The sequence below is a fragment of the Lepidothrix coronata genome, unplaced genomic scaffold (assembly GCF_001604755.1).
Source record: "Lepidothrix coronata isolate B3197 unplaced genomic scaffold, Lepidothrix_coronata-1.0 Scaffold36, whole genome shotgun sequence".
In the NCBI taxonomy this organism is placed as follows: Eukaryota; Metazoa; Chordata; class Aves; order Passeriformes; family Pipridae; genus Lepidothrix; species Lepidothrix coronata.
In genome coordinates this window covers 3514472-3521069 of record NW_016690216.1, presented here as the reverse complement: position 1 = coordinate 3521069, position 6598 = coordinate 3514472, and the positions used below count along the sequence as shown (strand labels likewise).

The 6598-nt window shown below is 42.6% G+C and overlaps 1 protein-coding gene across 1 annotated transcript in view; it reads right to left on the bottom strand.

The window, feature by feature from the left end:
• Nucleotides 1–6108: 6108 nt before the first annotated feature.
• RDH10 (retinol dehydrogenase 10 (all-trans)) overlaps nt 6109–6598 on the bottom strand; it is a 33371-nt gene continuing 32881 nt past the window's right edge. Inside the window, exon 7 of the transcript XR_001874324.1 lies at nt 6109–6119. The gene's annotated coding sequence lies outside the window, so the exon portion shown is untranslated. The remainder of the gene's footprint in view (nt 6120–6598) is intronic.

Below are 6598 nucleotides of genomic sequence, written 5' to 3'. Positions count from 1 at the left end.
ACCTGCCATGAGACATAGTACGTAATTCTCAGCTCATAAGGGTAGAGTTGATTTGGAAGGAAATATGAGAAGAATTTGATAGGATTTAGTAATATTTTTGGGGATACAGTTTAATTGCAAGCAGTCAGGAAGCTCTTAGATAGTAGCCGTGGGTCTCAAGCAACAACTGAAGGGAGAGTGAGTATTCTGCTGGCTGTATGAGCTGGTAAAACATGGGGTTTAGTCATAATACATGAGACAGATACACTTGAAGTGCCCACATCTTTAACAAAGTCTATATGGAAAACAAGTTTATACTTCAGTTAAGTTCAGGCAGGAAGAGGAAGACCCCAGTGGGTTCTGATTGTCTAAATGAGGTGTACCTGTGAGTGTGCAGGTAAATGCATTTATGCTTTTTCACTAGGCAACCTGCCTTTCTCACAGGGTGCTGTCTGCAATGCAGTTTTTTCTCTGATTTTTACGACACGAATGTTTCTTCTTTCATGCTGGGGTTCCTCAACCCTCATTTCAAACAACTGGGGGATTTTGGTAGCAGGGTCTTCTCAGTGACCTAAGCACGGATGGAGGTAAGTATGGTGGCAGTGCAGGCTGGGGTTCTGCTGCTCACTACTTCCTCACAGGAACTTGGTTGGAGCAAAATACTGCTAAGGAGCCCGGCTGCAGTGAAGCCCTCACTGTCAGGGTGGGCAGATGGAACAGGAAGCTCTGCCCCCAGCAAAGCCCTGGGAGGGGCTCACTATCCAAGCCCCACAGATGTAGCAAAGGTTGGGACCCTCGAATTGTACCAGGGTAGCGCTGCCCTTTAACCCTCACTTTCTGGTAGTCCTGCACGTGTGAAGATGGTGGGAAAGGCTCCAACCCTCTCAGACATTTCTTGAGCTGTCCCTCCAGGGCAAAGACAAATGACAAACCTGACAGAGAAATAGATGCAGTATTGGTAGATGGAGAATTGCCCACACTTTTGCCTGGAGATGGCTCCAGAAAGAAACCAGAAACCAGAAAAGGATTAATCACAAGGAAATAGACTTTGTTTTTAAAAGCTCCTCTAGTCCAAACAGCCCTCTCAAATCTGGTCAGGAATAGAGTCTCCCAGGGCACAGGACGAGCAATGAAGCCAGGTGAAGACAGAAAAGCTGCTCAGCTGCTGTGAGATAGCTGTGACTAAGAATGATGACTACTGTCTGCCTTAATCAAAAAAAAAATAATCCTGTGTCCCTTTTCACTCCCATTACAAGGAACTCACGAATGGTTTTGCATCATTTTCCATAAAGCAGAAGGAAAACCCCTGCTGAGGTATTTTTACTCTCACTCTATCTCACTGTCCTGCTCTAACACCCACAGTTCTCCTGAAGATACAGTCACTGCTTATTCAAAGTTCAAGTGTAGGGAGACCTTGAGCTGTTCTGCCAAAAGCTTTCCCCTTCCCCCACCACCCCCGCCTGAATCACTGGCAGCAAACATAATGGCAAAGGGTGTCACATTCTTCTTACCGTAATTCTGTAAAGCAGACTGGGATATTTTCCGAGATTTCTTGTAAAGCTGGATGCAAGCAACTCTGTGTGTGTGTGCATGTGCGCATACCCGATTGCCAGTAAATCATCTTAAACTCACGTGTTTGGAAAATTAATGTCTGATTAGGCTGTTTTCTCACAATTAAGTGTGTGTATTCAAATTATAATAGAAGTTTTACTTCTCCAGGCTTTATTCTTCCAAGCTCTTTGTTAAATTTCATATATGAATAACACAAAAGTGTATCCCAGATAGCCAAAAGGCATGAATTGTAAGTGCCCACACCCCTATACACATTTTTATAATGGCTTAGTCTGACATGAGCCAGGAAATTCAGAGTTTGGTCTCATATGGCATTAATTCATACCTTTGAACACACAAAATCTTCTCTCCATAGGGTTATATTTTAAAAATAGCCTGTGGGACTTAACCCCAAATTTCTGTTCAACTCTGATTACATTGGCTCTTCCTTTTCCATCTTTATCTTTTATAGCCTTTCTTGATCATTTTTCAAAAAGATAACAGTTAGAAAGAGGGATTGGGAAAGGATTAATTAGTTTTCTGTAAGACCAATGCTATTTTTGAAGCTCTGGAGTGTCTTTTTTTCATTTTAATATATCTTAAGCATGTGTATGTTTTATATGTCCTTATCAACACAGTGAAAAATATTGTAATTAAGTGATCCAAGGACTCAACAGTTAAGAAATGCCGGAATAAATTGCTTGCACAAGTCCGTTCACTTCTCTTACACTTACATACAAGGAGATGGCTTCCACTTAGGGTCAATCCACGTTCACTCTGGCACTTGCCCTTATCAAATCCCTCTGCCCTCCCTGTCCTCCTGGGTCCCTGTCACCTTGGCCAGTCAAGCCCAGTCCTCCAAAGTTCTCATCAGATCACAGCCTCTTATCCCTCTTTCCCTGTTTTTTCACCCGTCTCCTAAGCTCCTGGCCCACAAAAGCCAGAGTAATCTCCCAGCTTTCCTCTCAAAGCGTGGTTCTCACCGAAAACTGGCACATGATGGTGGAGAGAAATTGGCTGTAGATCACGTGGTTGTTTTGCACATACACAAATACACCATCTACCAACAGGTCTCCCACACGTTTCACCTGCTGCCTGCCCAGGTCAGTAGAGATATAACTAGTTCCAGTTTGCAGATGAAGATAAAGGAAGGACCTAGGGACTAAAGACAAGAGATGAGTGAGAGAGTTTAAAACCAACCTGGTAGCATGGGACATTTGCCTGAGCCGAGCAGCCTGGGCATAAGACACCCTATGCTTGCACAGACCTGGCTGTTTATCTGCTACTGCAAGCAATCTGTCGGGGAGCTGGGGACATCTAGTTGCCTGAGCTGCTCAATATTTGGAAATTGGAAGATCTCTGGTTACACAATGGAAAAGGCTTATAGGACTGGTGGGCATGACTTCAGCAAAAAGTAAGAAAGCAAAACTGCAAACCCCTCTCTCCAGCCCCTTTTATTCCTTGGGTATAAAGATTCACTTGTCCCATCTCAGCTTGCTTTGAATGTTCTTTTGGCCCTTAGGCCAAGAACAGAAAGAAGAATGGGTCCTTGTCAAAGAACGGGTCTTTCTTCTAGGAAATAAACCTGAAATGCTTTGACTGAAGGAGGAAGCAGTAGCCAAAGATGTGCCACCCCTGTCTGCAAAAGGACCTTTTCCACCAGGTAGCTCCCCAGAGCCTCCCTTGGCTGAAGCTGGGCCAGAGGCGGGTGAGGCAGCACAAGCAGGACTGTGGCTCCACAGCTGAATGTTCTGGGACTTGCCTGGGAAGCTGATGAATTCTGGTCACTTATTCTGTATTTTCATTTTAAATTCAGTGACCAGAGAGTTTAAAAAATGCATTACTCCCCAAAAACAGGCTGCAGTGTGATACCACTTTCTATGCTGTCTGGGTGGTTTCTGTATTGCTAAATTTGTCCAGAAATGTGATTCTGAGAAAAGCTTGGGGAGAGGCAGTATCCTGAATGGAGTGCTGGCTGACAGCAATGTGAAACAGGGAGCAAAAGGACTGTCACCTGCAGCTTGAGACCTCCAGAGACCTCCAGAGAAACCATAGTTTCTGAATTTTTTTGTAAGTAAACAGGATTGTCTCAGAGAGACAGCTGACTCCGTCTTCAGCTTCCCGTGCAACACCTGCAGCTCCACATATTTGGTTAAAGTTTGGGTCAAAGAGTAATATTAGTGTAATCAAAGTAATGTAATGAATTTAACACAGTGAACGGTTTCCAAACAGCCCAAGGTCTTCTGGGCTATGGACTGCTGGGATTCCAGACCTAAAGCTTGTCAATCTTTTCTAGAAATGCCAGTGGGTGCTAGGATATATTGTATACCTTCACTGACAACTTGATTGACAGTGTTCCCAGTGAGCTGAAAAGGCTTTCATCCACATGGAGACATATTCAGTGCCCTCAAAAAGTGTGTTTAAGGGCTTCAGTTCTGGTTCCCTCCCTCTCTCCCATTTCCCACTGGGGAGAATAGGACCAGTGTTGAAGACCACAGTCCTGGCATTGCCCACTGTACAGCTGAACATAAAAAGCATTCACACCCTGAAAAAAAATCTCTGAATCATATCCTGAGTATTCCCTAAACTCTATATCATCTCAGTTACTTTTTCCTTAAGATGCATTTTTATTCCCAGCTTTATTCACAGCACCTTCCAGAGCTCTGCCAGTTCATCGATCTGTTCCTTAGTTTACATCTCTGAATACAGATCTTCTCTGTGGCTGAAAGGATGCCCCCTCCCCCCCAACCCCACATATTCTCATAAACCTTTGAAAAACCCCTGATGATAAAGAGCAGCTTGTTGGTTATTCTCACTGCCTTGGCAGGTAAACCAGCCTGGACGAACAAGGACCTCTCTACCCTCGTGCCAATGGAGGTACAGCTTCCCTTCCACTGTTGCCAGCAGTCTTCAAGAGTACAGAATAACAAAAAAAAGTCCCTCTAAAGAGCCAAGGAAATGAGACACTCTGTCTAAATTCAGGTAAAAGGTTTCTTTACACTAGTTGCTTTGTGTGGTCAGGAACACTGATGGGGTAAAGAAGCAGCAGAAGCCATTTTCTTGCCTTTTGGCAGAGGCAGCATCAATTGGATGGGTTTACTGTAGTGCCACTTATGACAGATACATGGAAAACTGCTGTGAGCAATAGAAAATTGCTTGCTACATGGGCAGATTTTACACAGAATAAGCTATTGGTTTGGATACAGATTGGGGTACTGAATGAGAGGAGGCAAGGACGGGACTTGTGGGTGTCCTTACCCAGAACCCCTCACTACAAAGCCCACACTATAAGCAATGTCATTCCAAATGTAAGAAACTCAAGAAAATATTGTCATAAGCAACTGGTGTGTGAGGAAATAACAGATTTAAAATCTAAAATCTCTTTTTTATTCTTTACTCCTAGTCCACTCAAGTTTCAGTTGTTTCAAAGGACTTTCCTAAAAGAAAAAAAGAGAAAAGGAAAAGAAAGCCTGAGAAGGAATTTGAGCTTATGGTTTGTATAACAGTCTCTAGCTTGAGCTTGTGAAAGTATTTTGCTTTATCTTTGTTTCAAAATGCAAGCTGCTCAGTTCACTAGCACATTTCGGAGCCTACAAGTTAACTCATGGTTTACTTCTGTAACCCAGGCTGAAGGATCCATCCCACTGACCTATTTTTATTATCCTGTTTATTTCCCAGTAGAAGAGCTTTTTCAAACTCCTTGATGTAGTTTTTGGGTATTAGCCACTGGGACGCTGAATGCACAGGTGCTCTGAAAGACATGCAGTATTAGGTTACAGAATAACTCTGATGTGATCTTTTGACATTTGTGTCTGATTATTAAAAAAAAAAAAAAGAAAGAAAAAGAAGAAAAAACATCAATTGACTACGTTTCATTAGAGCTTTTCGTCCAGCAAATGGGTCAGATGAATTTCTTAATTGTACATGTTTCATTTTGGGACCTTATGTGTAATATCAAAGAAAGTAATTGAATTGCATCAATCCCTGATTCAGCATATGTAGACCCTTGTTGTTGAAGTTTCCCAGTCAATCTATCCTTTTGCCCCCCTCTGACATAAATAAAGTCAGGAGTGGAAGATTCCCTTCAAGGAAATTTATCTCTTTGACAGTCAAACAGGTGGCGAAGTTAATGCGAAGTCTCAAGAGAACTTGGTTGGTAAGAAGGACCCTGCAATAACTAACCACAATGATTTACAAGGGACTAAATTGCCAGATTAGGCCTTGATAATTTTTCAACTCTTGACTTCATTATTACCTTGTGGATCTGGATCTTACATCACCTCTAGGAATGCCTGGGATCAAATTAAAGTGGAAACACCTGGTTGAAAGTCAGTTAAAAATACAGATTTAAGAATAGGGTGGTATTTGTGTGCTGGATCTGCTTTTCATGCATGGTAGAAGCTATAAAATTCCGTTTCTCTGTATTCAAGTTTTGTTTTCAAATGCCAGTATGCCTTGGATATGCACTTGCTAATAACCACTGCTCTTTGCAAGCGTACTCACTCCTTAGAGATCTACAGTGATGGCATGTGCAGTGGATTTAGAAGCTGAAAGGAGTGTCCAAGTGAATCAAACTACAAAGTCAAAGCCTTAGACTGGGATGAAAATCTGTAGTTTGATCTAACACAGCATGACTATCTAGGGAAGAAGGCAGAGGTTCTCATGCAGCAAGGATTTGCAAAGAAACAAGATGATCCAGTAGTTAAGATAACATGCAAATAATTTTTTTTTTTAGTAATGTGTGAGAAAAAATAACAATTTTTGCCAGGAATCTGTAGGTGGAACAATCCAGTGGAATGCTCAGAGGAACAGTAGGCAGTGATTTAACAACACAGTACTGCCACACCGCTCTGTTTGAAGAGAGTCTCCAGCAAGTCTTTATCCTTTTCGTTCCTTTCATCTCAATTGTCCTTCACCAGCTCTTCTGCTTGTCTGGGAAGCTGCAGCCTGTGCTTATGGCTGGGTTTCCATGAGCCAGGGAATTCAGCACTGGCACAGGAGAGGCAAAGCTATACGACACTACAGCAGTAGGACCCCTTCAAAGGACACCAGGTGAAAAGTCAACAAT